We start from the raw sequence: 17,154 nt of genomic DNA on the forward strand, positions 1-17,154 counted from the left end.
CTAAAACATGCAGCTGGATGCTAATTAGCAATTACTAGCGCAGCAGGTGATTCGCTTTCCGAGGGTTACAGTAAAAAACATGGCAGGGGGTGGGGGAAGGGGTGGATGCGTGGGGGGTGGGGGGGGCTGAACATGCACTGTGCTCCACACCGACTCGCGCTCGTCTCCCGGCGCGCCGGCCTCCACGGTTACGGTAACCACCAGCTGCAGGGGCCCGACCTAGCTTGTAAATGGGGGCGGCGTGACGCAGAAGGTAAAGCAATCATCTTTTGAACTGAACATTCCTGGTTTAATTCTCGGCTCCTAGTAGCGTGCCGAAGTGTTGATGAGCAAGACACTGAACTCCTAACTGCTCCCCCGGCGCTGACGGACGGCTCATGGTTCACCCATGATGGGTTTATCGCAGAGAATGAATTTCCCCGCGAGGGATTAATAAGGGATAAATCATTCATTATTATTAAATGTTGATGATTCAGCACAAAGGGGTGGGGGATCAGCTTTAGCTGGAGAAATTAGCATTGCCCGCTGGTTGGCCCACTGTCTTACCTGTGTGTGTGTGTGTGTGTGTGTGTGTGTGTAAATCTGTGTATTAAACCCCCCCGCCCCGCGGGAAGCGGGCACTCGTAGGAAACACTCAAGTAGGATTCAAAGTCAATGAGTCAGTGATAACAGCTCATACAAACACACACCCGCACACACACACACATGCACGCACGCACGCACATACATTCGAAGTTGGCCGAACTTGTCACAAATGCCATTAACATTAATTCATGATTTCCAGTAACACTGTTTTCAATTTCTTGACTAAAACCCCACCAATTATCGAATTTAATCTCAACTCAAGGACAGGGAGCCGACTGCTAACGCGTCCTGGCTAAAAGTCTTTGAACGTGTTGTGAAGGTTTACCCCCCCCTTGCTGGCCATTTCCTGTAAATACAAAAACAGCACCAACTAATGGGAGATGGGGGGGAATAAAAATCCCTCCTTCCAACAAAAGGAGGGGATCGGAATGAGGGAGCGGAGGAGAAAACCGGGGTGACAAAGGGACGACAGAGGGGAAAAGCTAGTTGACGTTAGGAGACAAACGGGGGGGGGTTCTATGCTTGAGCGCTCCTTTTGACGGACGAGAGCAGGACTGGAGACCCTTTGTCGACGCCCCATTCCTCACTGTATTGTCTGACCTTATCAGGGAACAACTGTGACCTGTGTGTGTGGGGGGGGGGGTCGGCAAGTGCACCAAACGCAGGTGCGAATCTGCCGTTGTCAAAAAACTCTCCACGGGAAAAAAAACAAAAAAAAACAAAATCAGCTGCTTCGTTTTGAGCGCTTTCCCGGGACGATCTCAGTTCCAGGCAAAACTCTGGACTTTGCTGCGTTTCCTGAAAAATCTAAATCACGGTTGACTCTCATTCTGCAGCTTTATTTATTCGTTTTTCTAAACTGATTAATTCTTTGGAGCGTTTTTTAAGTTGTTTGCACCTGAACTCAGTATGTGTGCGATTAGAACCCGTGTTGCATTCAGGGACATGTATCACCCACAGGCTCTCAGCCTTATCCACCTTCCTCCTCGCCGTTCGGGGCCGCCAGACGCCTCCAATTCACCAGCCGTAAACCCGGATAAAGAAGCGGCTTCGTGCCCTTTCCTTTCCCTTCCTTCCATTCCAGTCTCCGAAAAGGTTAAAACCTCGCCGCCGAGGGCCGGGGAAGGGAGGGGCGGGGGCACCTGAGGAGGGGCGAGCATTTACCGGCAAAGAAAAGAGGAGGAGAAGAAGAAGAAGACGAAAAAAAAAAGGAAAAGCGGCAGGGTCGGCGTGGAGCGGCGCTGTAGGGCCCTTGGAGAGTTTGTCTTGTAATTGAGTCAATTGTTGACCCCCTGTTCAGCCTGCCTCGGCGCATCTCGGTCAAAAGCCTGCAGAATAATTAATGTCCTCTCTCTCTCTCTCTCTCTCTCTCTCTCTCTTCATCTATCCATCTCCTCCTCCTCTTCACCCCCCCTTCCTCCTCCCTGCTCCTTCTCTCACAGGATAATTGCGCCATGAGTCAAAGGCGAACATTCGGGCGGTGGGGGTTCGAGATTTACTCTCCTTTTCGCCCCGAGTCTCTCTTACACCCCCTCCAAACTCTCTCTCTCTCTCTCTCCTGCAACCCCCCCCCCTCTTTTTCACTCCTCCTTTTGTTTGTGCCGTGGGATGAATGCTAATCACTCCACTGTCCACCTCCAATCACAGTGGACTCCCCTCGAACCCCCCCTCCTTCCCTCTTCCTGGGCTCGCGACCAAAGATTTCCACGGTCGCAGACTACAAGCCGAAAGTCGGAAGGAAGTTTTAGGGGCGCGCTCGCGCTTGACGATACCGTCAAAAGTCTTTCGGTAGTCGTCGCGTCCAGGAAGAGGACGGACGGAACGTGTCACGACCTGTTAACCCTCGTGCGATCTTAACATCGTGTTTACTTCCCTTGTCCCCATAAATGACCCATAAGAAAATCTTTGTACCCTAGTTGTGTACTGCCCACATGGAAACATAAACAAAAAAGAAGTATCACTTTTTCTAATTATGGGGTCTCTTCAGGAAAAGTCATAAAATTTCAAGTTGGAAAAAATTAGGTTAAGGTGTTTTTTTCTACAGCTAAACATGGTAGTGGGTCACTCTTGACGCGCAAGATAACACAAGGGTTAAGCTAAAGCTAGCCGAACACCCGATGACTTTTGAGAAGATTCGGAAAAGCTATCAGCTCACATCAAAACCCTAATTGTTAAGAGTTTTAAGTCTGCAGGGTTTTACGAGACGACAACTAAGCTGTTTCAGCAGTTTCCCCGCCACCATGCGATGTTTTCACTGGGTATCTGCAGAGCTTCTGCTATTTCAGCTCATCTCCTTTTGCGTTTGGTGGGGACGCGTCGGAGAGTCGACATGGTCCGAGCCGAGCCGTTACGCCATCCGCTCCTCTACCCGGACGCTCCAAAATCCACATCCGCTCATCCACACCGCCAACAAATAATGTTTTTGTAGCCAAAATTGTTCTGGAGAATGTTCGTCCGCCAGCTTTCTGGTTTTGTCGGAGCTCATCTATTGATTCTTGATTGTTACGTTACCGTAAAGACCGAAAGACTTGCTATGACGTCGAGCACGTTTGTCACTAGCCAACAAGTTCTCTCTCCAAAGCCGGCTCAGATACCAATTATCATTTTCTGATTTCTCACTTTGAACAGAAAGGTGTGGAAAATACTAACTCTTAGTTAGGTGATGTTCAGATACAGATACAGACATTGCCGTAGACGTGAGGGTCCGGGTTCGGCAAAAAATGCTTCGGTATGTGGCGCTAAGGGAATTCTTGTTGTAATCTCCCTGTCGTGGCAACTGGACTTGAATGTCTTCACTTGAAGACGTTTCACCCCTTATTGTGGGGTTGAAGAAATTCAAATCAAAATTATTCAAATAACTGGGAGTGAGAATGGGTTCGGTAAACCCGGTGACTGATCCAAAACAGCTCAGATTACCTAACGACCGGGTTAACGGGATGGGAGTACCGTAATTTCCGGACTATGAGCCTCTGCACGGTTTGAACACCGCGGCTTAGACGACAATCTGGCTAATTTATGTTTTTTTGGGGGCTAACGAGCTTCACGTCGCCAAAACATGTAGCCTCGTCACATGGGATGATGAAATTACTGTGAAATTCTGAGGCGTTTCAGTTCCGACACTGAAGACGACGACTTTAACGGTTTGAGCGGTTTTAGATAGCGATCAGCTGGAGAAAACGGATGGATTTATTCTTTTGTCAGCCGTGTTACAGGCACTGTTCGAAAAAGAGCATTTCCGGTACATATTTGTTTATGTTACCGGTATGCATTTGATTAAATATCAAATTTATATTTAATTTGATATAAATAGAAATAAAAATATTTTTCAGTGTTACAATGTGGACACCTGTGGCTTATCGACAAGCGCGGCCTATATATGCACACATATATTTATTTCGTTATTCATTTATTTTTAGCCACTGCGGTTTATATTCAGGTGCGCTCAATAGGATGGGATTCATCGTCTGGAACCCATTCTTTTCCACACGTCTTTTCCGAATCTTTTCTCATGTACGGAGACGGTACTAACCAAATCCCCCCAAAACGCCCCCAACCATCGGACTTGAGAACATAAGGCCATAGATACCTTTTGATGAGGAGGCAAGTAGGAGGAAGAAGGGTGTCGGTGTGTGTGTGTGTGTGTGGGGGGGGGTTGTCATTCCGGGGTTGGCGTAGGCCAAATGTTTGCAACGTGGTCGGGGTGGAGGTTGGGGGGGGGGCAAGAATCAGGAAGAAAACAACTTAAAGAGGGCCAGTTTAAGGAGGGGGGTGTCACATTCTGCTGGTGGCGAGCGATCATTTTTAAACGCCTGCTTCATTCAGGGACACTTTGTTTGCACAAAGGCTCTGGTGTTACGCTACCATCGTCGTGGATAATCCCCCCCCCCCGTTGTCATTTTTTGCATCTCCTTTCCTGCTTCAGGGCAGCTCTTTGCATTGGCGTGGCGGCTGAGATAGCCAGAACGGAGGATTGTTCCGGGATGTCCTTGAAGGCAACACGTGAAAGCTTTTCTTTCACTCTGAAGTAAAGAAATTAAAAAAAAAATAGCAGGCGAAGGTTTAGAGGTCAGGAGCCCCTTGACTCCGGGGCCTCGGGTACTTCATAAGGACATCGGGGTGGAAAAAAAAGACACCTGCCCGAAAGGTTTTTCCCAGATTTTCCCAGTGCTAGCATGGACGGTTAGCCGAGTGCGGTGTGAAAGGATCCCCCGTTTCCTCGACGACACGGAAATCGAGTCCAAGCTCCTCTCTCTCCCTTCTCTCTCTCTCCTCGTGGAGTGTTTGTTAGGAAATCCTGAACAAACTGTGGCTGTTTGTCCTCGCTTTGTCGGCGGCGGACGGTTATAGACTCCCGCCATTGACAGCTGTGCCGCTCACACACGCTGGATAACACTGTGCAAATAGGTATGTGTGTGTTGGGGAGTTTGTACAACACACACACACATGCGGGAACCGGCGTCCGTCCTGCGTTTTTTTTTTTTTTTTTTATGATGACTGGGAGAAAAAAAAAAAAAATCAAGATTTCTATCTTTTAACCCTCATATTATGTTAAGGGTCAATTTGACCCATTGGGTCAATGGGTCAAATTGTGTCAAATTGACCCTTAACATAGTGTGAAGGTTAATATGCAGGGATTAAAAATGTAATCTAATATGAGCACAAAGCAAAATTTCTCACACACGCGGAAACACACGGCGTAATCCTGTTCTATCGCCAAGTGTCCAGGCTCTGAGGGACTCTCCACGGATCAATAACCTCCTATTTTATATTTATTGACGATTCAGATGAGAGCTGGATTAACTGCCACAGAACAGGGTTTGTAGATTAGATTAGATTAGATTAGATTAGATTAGATTAGATAGACATGGGTTAAAATAATATTAAAAGACAGACAGTCGGTAACTAGTAGCTCCTCCTAGTGTGTCAAAGTGTTGTTGAGTGAAACAGTTCATCCATGATGGGTTAATTGCAGAGAACGAAATTCCCCACGGGGATTAATAAAGGATAAATTATGATTAAAATACAATTAAAACATAATTGCGTTTAATCCCTCCTCAAACACTCTCCATCTGCGCCCCTTAATCTCAGCCGCGTTGAGCCTAAATTCTGTCAAACGAATCTCGGGTGTCGGGGTTGACCGTCTCCATGGCGATTAATCGGACGGGGTTTTTTGGCACGTAACTGCAATCTCGGCGAACGACCGGGTCTCTGCTGGCAGCGACGTAGATTAACACGAGTAAGGACGAGCACCCACCCACACACACAAAAACACACACACACACACGCCAGGTAACTTGTTGAAATCCAGTTAACTCAACCAGGGGTGTGTGTGTGTGTGTGTGTGTGTGGGGAAGGGGGTTCAACGGATTCCTTGGCGGTGAGTCAGAGAAGAGTGGGCCCTGGAGAACGGAGGGGAAGGGGACGCCTAGCGGGGGGGAGGGGGGGTAAAAGAAGTTGACAAAAACACACACACACACACACACACTGGTGGGGAGTGTGTGTCAATGGAGGAGATCATGGATGCCAGTAGGGGGCTCAGCCTTTACACACAATGGACCCCCAACTGAGCCAAGACCCTTAATACCCATACTCCTATTTCACACATCTTTTAAAAGAACCCCCCTCACACACACACACACACACACACACACACACACCAGCCTTGATACTCTGCAGTCGCAGGCCAATTGACAATGGCGAGAAAGGCCGCGTGTTGCAACCCGGGGGCGGGAGGCTCATACGGGGGTCCATCGCGGGCCATCAGGACACCTTGTCTTTGCGTATTGAGGGACAATGGCGACGACCTCATGGGCGGCTGTAAAAAGGGGCTTCCTGTGTCCCGACGGCGGCGGCGGTGGCGGGCGGGGGGGGGCTGTAAAGGGTGACAGTGGCGCCCGGGCTCGGTGATAAGTGGGTCATTATCATCCTGTGGGGAGGTGTGTGTGTGGGGGTGATAACGAGCCAGTGTGATCGAACCCCGGCGACCTGTCGGAGAACAATCGGGTGTCATCTCCCACCCACGGCGATGGCCACCATTTTGGTGGCCACGTCTCCACCCCCCCAAAAAACCCTGCAGAGATACACCTCGGCATCCCTCTTATGCAGAAGTATCTCCACAGCACCGGCGGGTTAGCAAACTCAGTCGTGACCTAGCTTAGCTCCGCTAGCCTCTCAAACTCGGCTACTGGCCTCCACTCAAGCGGACCCCCCTCCTCCGTTTGCAAGGCCCTTCAGTGGCCGGCTGGTTGCTAGACAATGTGCCTGGTTATGTGGGTTATGTAAAGACCCTCCTGCACACAAAAGCCAATGTGGGCGCCTGTTATGTGCAGCCCTTCAGAGCGGCGGGTCAGTTAGCAGAGGAGCCGCGGCGCTAGCACTCCAAAGTTAAAAACGTTTGCTCTTCAGCGTGTTTACTAAGAGACTCAGGGGCGGGGAGATGGTCCTCCTCGGTGAATTATCTCCCCCCTCCGTTTGCCAATTTTCACTTCCCTCTCGACTTCGGGACCCACTTCAGCTGAGGTTAAGACAACTCCCTCGTTGACCCGCCGGCATGCTTGGCGGTCGCGTCGCCTCGCGGCCCCGCTCGCACACGCCAAGACAAAACCGTGTTTGCGCTCCCCTCGGGTTTTTTTAGCTTTTCAAAGAGCCGCTGCTGCTATTATCTGCTAGCTTTCAGGAGCAGGAATGTTGAGGAGCTTGTTGGTACGGGGAGGGGTCGCGGGATGGGGTGTACAATTTAGTTTTAGGTAATGTGGCTATGCTACGCTAGATAGCGTTCACCCATTCGCTCACAGATGGCGGCAGAGATCTGTGTGCGAGGCATTAACCAGGCCTTCGGGAGGTTCGGCGTCTTGCCCGAGAACACTTCGGCGTGCGGACGGAAGGAGCAGGGAATCAAACCGCCAACTCTTGACTGAACCACGGTAGACTACACCATTTACTTTCACTCATTCATTCAATAATTTATTCAGTATCTACACCACTACTGGGGTGCTCATTCACATCTCTGGACAATTTAGAGTCTCCAGTGAACCTCTTGCATGCTTTCGGATTGTGGTAGGAACCCACGAAGACACGGCGAGAACATGGAGACTCCACCAACCATAGACCTTCTCGCAGTGAGGTGGAAGTGCTAACCTCTGTGCCCCCGGCAGTTTTACGTAACTTAAATTTGCATAAACCAATCAATCCTGCTGGGATTTACGTGAACCGGATCCAAAGCTAGCCTAGTCGGTGATAACACCACTGCCGCCTCCCCTCTCAAGTGGACATACTGTGGGCTCGACGCCATCGGCCCTCCCTGCATCGATGAAAATGTCTGTCCAACTTCCGAAACACGTTAAGACATCATCACATGCTCGGTTAGATACAGGACGGTACATGAGGCAACACCGCTGTGTTTGTAACCATTGTTGTACAAAAATGTGTGCACCTGCAGTCGGATAAATCAGGTGTGTGTGTGTGTGTGTGTGTGTGTGTGTGTGTGTGTGTGTGCGTGCGCAAGGCAGCAGGTGACAAAAGCAAGGGGCCTCCAGGCCATGACAAGGCGGTAAGCCTCACATCACAGAGTCACAGCCGCTGCACTCTGATAGGGAAGACCGACCATCGATGAAAACTAGGGAGTACATGCAAGAGTACAAACCAGAGTAAACACAACTGTACACATAAGAGTACAGACCAGGTTACACACAAGGGTACACATAGTACACATAGGAGTAGACACCATTATACACACTATAGTACACAAAAGAGTACACATCGGAGTACACACAAGAGTACATACAGGGTTACACACAAGAGTACACATAGGAGTACACTCCAGAGTACAAACCAGAGTACACATAGGAGTACACATAGGAGTACACACCAGAGTACACACAAGAGTACACACAAGAGTACACACAAGAGTACACATAGGAGTACACTCTAGAGTACACACCAGAGTATACATAGGAGTACACATAGGAGTACACCTAGGAGTACACATCAGAGTACACATCGGAGTACAGGCCAGAGTACACACAAGAGTACACACAGGGTGCCACACCAGAGTACATATAGGAGTACACTCAAAAGTACACACGGGTCTTGTTGATGTTTGTACACTGTGGACGTTCTCCTGAAACACTGCGTGTGAAAGTTCAGGCGCCAGGAGGGGGCAAGAGTTCTGCCCAAGTGACTCAGGGATATTTGACGGCGTGGTGTTTTTCCGCAGCATCGCTTAATTTGATTGGTTTGTTTTCCGTCGCAACAGGAGATGAGCGATTGTTTTAGTGCTTCTACCCAAAGACAACAATCAGAGAGTCGTCGGCGAACAACGCCAAAAAAAAAAAAAAAAAAAAAAAAGCTGCCTACGGGAAAGGAAAAACTGTATTTCTGAGCGCACACGGTGGCCGCCGAGTGGGAACGCCGCCGACAAGGGCGCACGCGGGCGTCCCGTGCGCGCCCAGACGCCGAAGCACCCTCCCTCCAGCCAGCCCGCAACTCCGCGCCGACAAGCTGCAGCATGCGGGACGGAGCTGGTTGGTCTCAAACAGATATCCTTTTACCCCGAGGCTTGTCTCGATCCCACAGGAAGCAGGAGTGTGAGTGAGGACACACAAGATGAAGGAGGGGTGTTGGAGGACGGGGGTGGGGTGAGGGGATGTGGGGCATGAGGTCTCCGTCAACTGGAACAATCAGAAGACCCCCGACCCCCTCCACTTGTGTTTGTTAGCAGTCATACCGCGCTAACACGTTAGCTGCCGTGGCTCGGGTCGACGTGAATGTTGGACCCAAAACGGCGGGTTTTCCGAATCTCTGACTGGAACGTCTCGTGATCAGACCGCCGCCGGCTCCTTCCCGCTGGAAAGAACGCGCACTGTGAGTCTTTTCGGATGGTAGAACTACATTCCTGCCACTTGCTGAAGATATTTCCACCAATCAAATAATGTCACCAGACGACGGTTCCGGGGAAGCCCCCTTCGACGGCGCTTCGCCGAGTGTCTCTGCTCCGCAGCTGTGCGAGGGGAGTCCATTAATCACCTCTTTGAGAGGGAACCTGCGGGGGTCTTTTTTTCGGGGGCGTGTCGAACCTTTGAACATGTACCGACGCTGCTTTGCAGATATGCTGAGTGGTATCTTCCCGTCACCGCCATTGGAACCGCCTGTCTATCTGTCTGACAGTAGTCCTAATGGACTACAGGTGGCGACTAATGGGGGCCAATAAAGGTTTTGCAGCACAACAACTGCCTGTCTCTTCTAGACCAGGGGGAACGGAAACACCACGGTCGACGCGGCGGTTCCAACTGCCGGGGAAGCGATCAGAGACAACTTGCTGCAGAGTCATCCGGTTTGGCGCCAGGAGATAAACAGATACCTTAGCTTCTTTTGTTTGTAGCCTTAGTCGACTTTGAATCCAAGTACTAGCAGCCGGGGTTTAGGAGACTGTGAGAGTATTCTTCTCTGTTGTTTCTTAGATAGCATCAAATCGCTTGCAAGAAATGAACGGCGTGTACGGGCGGATGGCTCCGCCCCTTAACCTTCGTCAAGGCCGGCATTAGTATTTGAGCGGTGCCAACATCTGCGTACTTCTATGTCCTGCTCACTTCGTCCGTTTTCTGTGCTAGCATTATACGCGTCCTTCTGTACGTTAGAGCTCAGGAATATGTAGTCTAACGCAGAATACACAACCAAAAAGGCAACATGGCGTCGGTATGACCAGGGAGAAGAATTCTCTGACCGCCAGAGGTGACCTCTGAACTCAGCACTGCCCGCTAGTACAGGTATTGCCGAACAGCCACGGAGCCACGGGGACGTAAACCACGTGCGCGAGGTATGTGGGCAGTGGCATTTGACCACGTCTGAAAGAAGCGTACCTATTTACGTACGTAACGTGAGCATGAATGAGCCTTAAAGGACTCATTCACACATGGAGCGACACGGCTGATACTTGTTTACGGTCACGGAATGGTAGCATTAGCCTTACGGAGCTGGGATGGCGTTAGCCTCTCGCAGCAATGAAAAGTAACACGTGCAGCTGTAGCGGGAGAGGTCAAAGGTCAAAGATGGTGGACGGAGTTGCTTTTGGACGCGTTGGCGTCGGATCGGTACCTGGAACTGGCTTAACCTCGAGCCCGAGAATTAGAAGCAGCATTGGGGAAGCAAAGTAAACCGGTTAGCATTTATTGTTTAATTAGCCTCTGAATGGGAGTTTTAATTGCGCGAGAGGAAGTTTAGTGTTCCGTCAGTCGCTCCCCGGGTGAGGAGGCAGGAAAACTACCCTGGCGCAGGTTCCCAGTCCGTCACGCCGCTCTGCTCCGTGAGAAAAGAAAGGCCCGGCATAAATGCCCAGCATGGAACCCCAATCCCCTCCGCGGTCCAAAGACCGAGGAACACTCTCACAGTCCCTTCCTTTCACTGTACCCTGCCCTCGCTCCATCCTCCTCCTCCGCCGCCCCCCCCCCAACCCGCCGCTGGCTGCTCTGTTGTCTCACGCTCCCTTCAGTCTTTTTAGCTAGCAGGTGCACTGCTGCGCCAGCTCCCGTCCCGTCGGGGCTAACCTCGCTCTGCACCCGCAAAGACGGTGGCGAGGAGAGGGGCGGGTGGAGGCGTAGGGGGTCGGTGCCGGGGGGGGGGGGGGGGGGGGGGGGGGGGGGTGACGGCCACCGACCTGAGAAAACAACAGCTGCGACAGTAGCGTCGTCATTCCAGCATTTGCTTCACGCCGGGGTGCGACGGTGGGTCGGCGGCAGTTGCGCTTTGGTCGGATCTGACCGGGGGTCGATTCGACTGAAAATATGCACATGACCCCGAGGGAGGAGGGTGGCTACATGCTAACCGCCACCCCACCAACACAAGGAGCTAAAGCGCGAAAAAAATACATGATTTATTAATTTTCCAGATATTATACCCACGGAACGCTCAATTTCAGGGGAGCCCGTCGATCGCAGAAAGTCACCCTTTCACCCGCGCCTACGTAGGAATCTTTCCTGGACCAGATTTTGGACAGCGGGTGGTAGACGAAGACTTCGGACCCTTTGGGCTCTGCACAAGAACCCGGCTTCCTGCCCCCGACTGAGCTGATGAGTGAGCCAGGCGTCGAAATGACTCCAAAGCGGCGCGTTCGACGTAAAGGAGCATGTACGTCTGCGCCGGATGGCTCCTGGTAACAATCGGCCGTCGGGAAGTGAAAGCGCACCTCGACTTATTAACAATACATGCAACAAGAAGGGGCCGGTCCAGATGCCCCCCCCTCATGGAGCGTGCACGCCGAGGAATCCATTTATTCCAATCACTTACAGAGGGGTCAGCGCCGGTGCCAGGTCCCAGCCCCCGCAGCACCGCCACCACCAGTCCACCATTTTTCTCTCCCTTGTAAATAAGGACTTAATGGTTTACAAGCCTCCCAATAACCATAATACCTTCAGAGTGAATTAGCCCGCCGAGCAGCCAGACGCAGCAGCTGGAGCGGAGCTGGGCGAGGTGGCTGGAAAAGGGAGAACCGAGCGCGTGTGTGGCTCTCCCCGAAAGCCAAGACTGATTTTAAAAAAAAAAAAAAAAGAGAAAATAGTAATAACACAGTTGTTCATTGTAATTACTCAAGGGTGTTTTTTTTTTTTTTTTCTTTCTTTTTGGTTTAAGTTAGCATCTTATGGCTAACGCTCAGGGGAAAATCCCGCTAACGCACTAGTGGGCTACTCACGTCCGGAGTGTGTTTTTGTGATGTCATTCCTCACTGTGCATTCAGGCCGCTGAAGCAGCTTTGCAAAGCTTTTCATTTAAAGTGGGACATGACGTGAGGAAGGACACGGACAGGAAGCGAGGCGTCCCTCCCCTCTGGCGCTTTTCGTTTCTATCCCGAACGCACCTTGGGGTCAGGCCTTCGGGTTGTGGATCGGCCGCCCGAACAAACGCTGGCGGCTGCGCCGAGGAGGGGGCGGGGGGGAACACAAACAGCCATCAGAATGGCATGGAATACGGAGTCCGGCCTTATCTGATTCGGCCCCTGGAGGCTGAGACGCAAACCGCCCACTGCTGTTATGTGGGTGGGGGGGGGGGGGTGAGAGCGAAACTTTGACGCTCGCGGTCTTCAACAGCTTAAAGCAACTTTTTTTTTATGGGCTCCTGCTAACATGTAGCATTGCGAGAAGCGTCATCGAAGACGCCGCCGCCGCCGCCGCCAGCATGGACGGGACCCGGGGGCCTGCAAATGTGTTCCAGCAGGAAAAGAGAGGAGCTGCAGAGCGAGGCCAAGCAGTCTGGAGTCGGCAACTTTCCCCTGCTCCGGCTCGTGCACCGCCCTCCCTGCAGCCCACCCAAGAAGAAGCCCATGGGCATAAATTTGAGAGGCTGACTCGCTGCAGATTTAAAACAATGTGCATCTCTCTCTCTCTCTCTCTCTCTCTCTCTCTCTCTCTCTCTCTCTCCTCCTCTCTCGTCTCACTTGCAGCCGCTATGAAATGTTTCTCCTGTCCACCTTTCGCTCTCTCTCGCCCTTCTTTCCTTTCCAGCAAATTCCACCGCTGATGAAGGAAGAGAGCTAGCGCTCCCCCCCCCCTCTCTCTCTCTATTTTGCTTCATAAATATTGTTTATAAAAAGGGTGGCGTAAAATGTGCTGCGAATGCAAAAAACCCTACGTTTCATCGTGATTCTGAACTACACGCAAGACCGTTTCGTCGTTTTCAAGGGAACATCTTCGACACGTAAATAAACATGGCCGCTGTTCTCATGGCGCCGCTACAGCAGCCGCCGACAATATTAGAATCCACGTCCGTTTGCGCCAGACCAGCTAAGCTAGCTGAGCGACTTAGCACCAGCTCAGGTGGTGATGGTTAGCGGGCGCCTTCGTCGTCACGGCGCCGTTTCCGAGAACGCTCGGCGGATATCGCCGTCTGTGAACGTGTGCCGAGCGCACACTGACGCGCATGCCCGCAAAGCTAGCGTGCTACTTAGCACCGGATCGCGCGGCGTTCGTTAGCCGTCGTCGTCGTAGCGCCGCTTCCGAGAACACTGCGGACGTCGCTGTCCATCGACGTGCACCGACGTGCACATCGGACCCGTTGCGATAAATACAAAGCCGCGTGTCACATGGATGTGGAAGGAAATAAAAATGATAGAAGAAGAACCTTGGCGCTCAGGACTGACCGCGCGACTCTGATTTGATTTAGCTCTGCTGCTCAGTAATCTTGACACATCTGTAATCCAGAAACATCTGTCGTCCTGACGAACGTGCGCTGTGTTCCATCCGCGAGCCGGAAAATCTCGTTCTCTGCGAGGAGCTTACCGAGGAGCGGCGAGGTGCTCAGGAAGCCTACCAACCCTCACCTTATCTCATCTCAGATAAGGCCGTTGTTGTCCCGGAGGTTCATCTCACACACACACACACACACACACACACACACACACACACATACATACGCATATACGCACGCGATGTGCATTTCCCTTAACCTCCCTCCAAATACATTCCGGTTCGGGTTCGTACGCAGGGAAAGAGAGGAGAGAGGATTTCTGCCGTGAGAGGATTCGTTCGTCTGATATTTACCCTGCGTGATGACATCAGAGAAGACGCCGCACAGTGCATGGGTGTGTGTGTGTGTGTGTGTGTGTGTGTGTGTGTGTGAGCCCCCCCCTGTGTCCCAACCACGCTGCTGATGGCAGCAGGTAAATGTACCATGTCTATGGCAACCTGGGGGAAATAATAAACACCGCCTCTGCTTTAACCCTCTGCCTACTTCGGCGGAGTGAGTCATCCACACACACACACACACACACACCGACACCATAGAATGGGTTCACACATGTGTAAGGAAGTGAAGCTACAGGAGAGACTCCTTGCCAGTTTCACACCTTCTATAATTTATCCTTCATTAATCCCCGTGGGGATCTCAGCAATGAACCCATCATGGATGAACCGTGAGCAGGAGGCTGCCGTCCAGCGGCGCCAGGGGAGCAGTTAGGGGTTCGGTGTCTTGCTCAACAACACTTCGACGCACTAGAAGGAACCGGGAATCGAACTGATTCGTCCGCCATCGGCGCGCCGGCTCGTTCCATTTCGCATTCCCCTGTTTCCCGTCACTCGGGGGCGTCTAACGCCTCTGCCCTTTGGTGTCAGCCCACAACTCAGCCCCTTCAATCCTCCACCTCCATTCAAAATGGTGTATTGGGACAGGCGCCGGCGACGGAAGGGCCGGGGTGTGTGTGTGTGTGTGTGTGTGTGGGGGGGGGGGGTATCCTATGGCGACCTCGCAGGGAGGTCATTATCTGCCGGCCATGTTTAAGCACCCCTGCCAGGCCCCTCCCTCTCGGATAGATCACGTGATCGCGTTTGGTTCGGCGGTTAAAAGGCCCTGACGCAACAAAGACCGTGCCGGTGAAAGGAGGGGCGAAGACGAAGAAGAGCACGGAAAAGAAGAAGAAGAAGAAGAAGAAGAAAGCATCCGTCGGGTCGGCTGTTCGCCCCCCCCCGCTCCCTCGCGCTCCGTGGTTCGGTCCAGCACCGGCGCAGACAGACAGCTGCTATTAAACCCTGATTGTTTCAGGTTCACGGGGTGTGAAAGGGTCTGATTGAGGGGCTGTGATCCCAGTGAGGGTGGTCTCCACCCCGCACCCCCTCCCTGGAAGGTGGGAGGTATATGGGAAGAGTTGGAGGAGGTGTGTGTGTGTGTGTGTGTCACGTGATGTATGTTTCTTGCTGAGCGGCCCAAAATGGAATCTGGACAAAAACACTTGTTGCACCCTGAGAGGGAGGGGGGTTGGGGTTTCCCGAGTCATGTGACCGGCGGGCCTGCACAAAAAAAAAAAAATGGACCGAAACAAAACAAGGCACCTTGGCGCCATGGCAACCGAGTCAGACCCTCCTCCTTGGGAAAAGGGGGGGGGGGGGGCTTAAACCGACTTGTGACCTTCTCGCCACCGCCGCCGTTGCACGCCAGTTCGCTCCAGAACCCGCCAACGCGGAGACATCGCCGTCCTCTATTTGTGTAAGAACGTCCCGCCCCGTCCCGCCGCCGCCACCATCACGGGGGCCCTTTGGCCTCCGCACAGCCGGGGGGGGGGGGGGGGGGGCAACTGCCCCTCAGCCTTGGCAGGGACCCCCAGCGTCGAGGAATTCCCACGTATTGCCGCCGCTGCCACTCCAATATCACTATTTGTCAGATTTCAAATCAAATGAATCAATTAATGAATCAATCAAACGAATCAATTAATGAATCAATCAACGAGTTAATGAAGTTCTTCCGAGCCTGTCCCGCACAACCGATGTGTCTGACAGTGAATCCCTGTGTGAAGTGCCTCTGATAAATGTGCTTGTGTGTGTGTGTGTGTGTGTGTGTGTGTGTGCCCGGCAACTCGTCACCGTCACTTTTCTATGTAAACAAGTGTCCGGCCGCTTCTCACCGCTGACGTTTTCCAGGCTGCTGGAGGTAGCTAGGTGAGGATCTGGACGTGCGTGTGTGTGTGTGTGTGTGTGTGTGTGTGTTGATGGGGGTTAACAGATAGATCAATACCAAGCTGACAGTGTGTGTGTGTGGGGGTGGGGGTGTTGTTTTTCTGGTGGGTGTCCTGATGGAAACCCACAGTTGGAGAAGATATTTCAGGTTACAAGGAAACAGCTGTTGCCCCCCCCCACCTCCACGTGACCCCATGCAGGACCCCCAAAGTGCCATAACACCCCCCCCCCCCCAAAAAAAATGACTTAGAAGCAAACCGAGCACCACATCAGCACCAGCGAAGGGAAGGTGGGCGGGAGGAAGTGGATGGATCCCTCCAAAATAAAAGATTTTAAAAGTCATAAAGAGGTAGTGGGGGGGCAGAGGACGCACTTCCTGCCAAATAAAGCCCCTCGCCATCATCATGGGGAGGAAGATGAAAAGGAGGAGGAGGGGAGGGGGGGGGGTGAAGAGTAAAAAAAAAAAAAAAAAAAAAAAAAAAAAAACTTTCCTGCAACTTTTTTTTTTTTTTTTTTTTTAAACGGGAGCGGAACGTACCTCAGGTTATCGCGAGAGTGGCGGGCATGAACGTCGGTTCGGTTCGGGGTCCCAGGTGAGCCCGGCGGGGTCCGGATTGGAGAAAGCGCACGGAGGAGAAGCTTTTTGTGTGTATATGTGTGTGTGTGTGTGTGTGTGTGTGTGTGTGTGTGTCCAGAAGAAGAAGAAAAAAAAAAAGAAGTCCTTCTTCTCTCAAGTTTTTCTTCTCTTTCTCCCTGTGGGATGGAGGAGAGGGGGATTCACGGACGCTCAGGCTTCATCCTGCCTTTCCATTCCTCTCTCTCTCTCTCTTTCTCTCTTTCTCTCTTTCTCTCTCTCTCTCTCTCTCTCTTCCTCACTTTGCGCGCACGGTTGCAGAACTGAACCCCATGTTCGGACGTCGCAGTCCCGCACGGCGCCCCGGAGTTTGGCTGCGCCTCCAATGCGGTGACGCTTCCACCCCCCACCCCCCCCACGCACACACACACACACACACACACACCCCTTCTCCACCACCATCCCTCCTCTTCCTCTCCCTCCTCCCTCTCTCCACAGTCTGTGGACCACCCCGAAACAGGAAGTTCATTTTTTTTTTTGTTTTTCTTGAAAAAAAAAAAAAAA

At 51.9% G+C, this 17,154-nt stretch overlaps 1 protein-coding gene across 2 annotated transcripts in view; it reads right to left on the reverse strand.

Moving 5' to 3' along the window:
• Window positions 1-16,911, reverse strand: part of gli1 (GLI family zinc finger 1) — a 35,245-nt gene extending 18,334 nt beyond the window's left edge. For both annotated transcript variants that reach the window (XM_086149690.1, XM_086149689.1), the window contains exon 1: window positions 16,555-16,911. The gene's annotated coding sequence lies outside the window, so the exon portion shown is untranslated. The remainder of the gene's footprint in view (window positions 1-16,554) is intronic.
• Window positions 16,912-17,154: the final 243 nt, after the last annotated feature.

The sequence above is a fragment of the Fistularia commersonii genome, chromosome 7, assembly GCF_037954325.1.
Source record: "Fistularia commersonii isolate RoL2024-O1a breed Wild chromosome 7, RoL_Fcom_v1.0, whole genome shotgun sequence".
Taxonomy (NCBI): domain Eukaryota; kingdom Metazoa; phylum Chordata; class Actinopteri; order Syngnathiformes; family Fistulariidae; genus Fistularia; species Fistularia commersonii.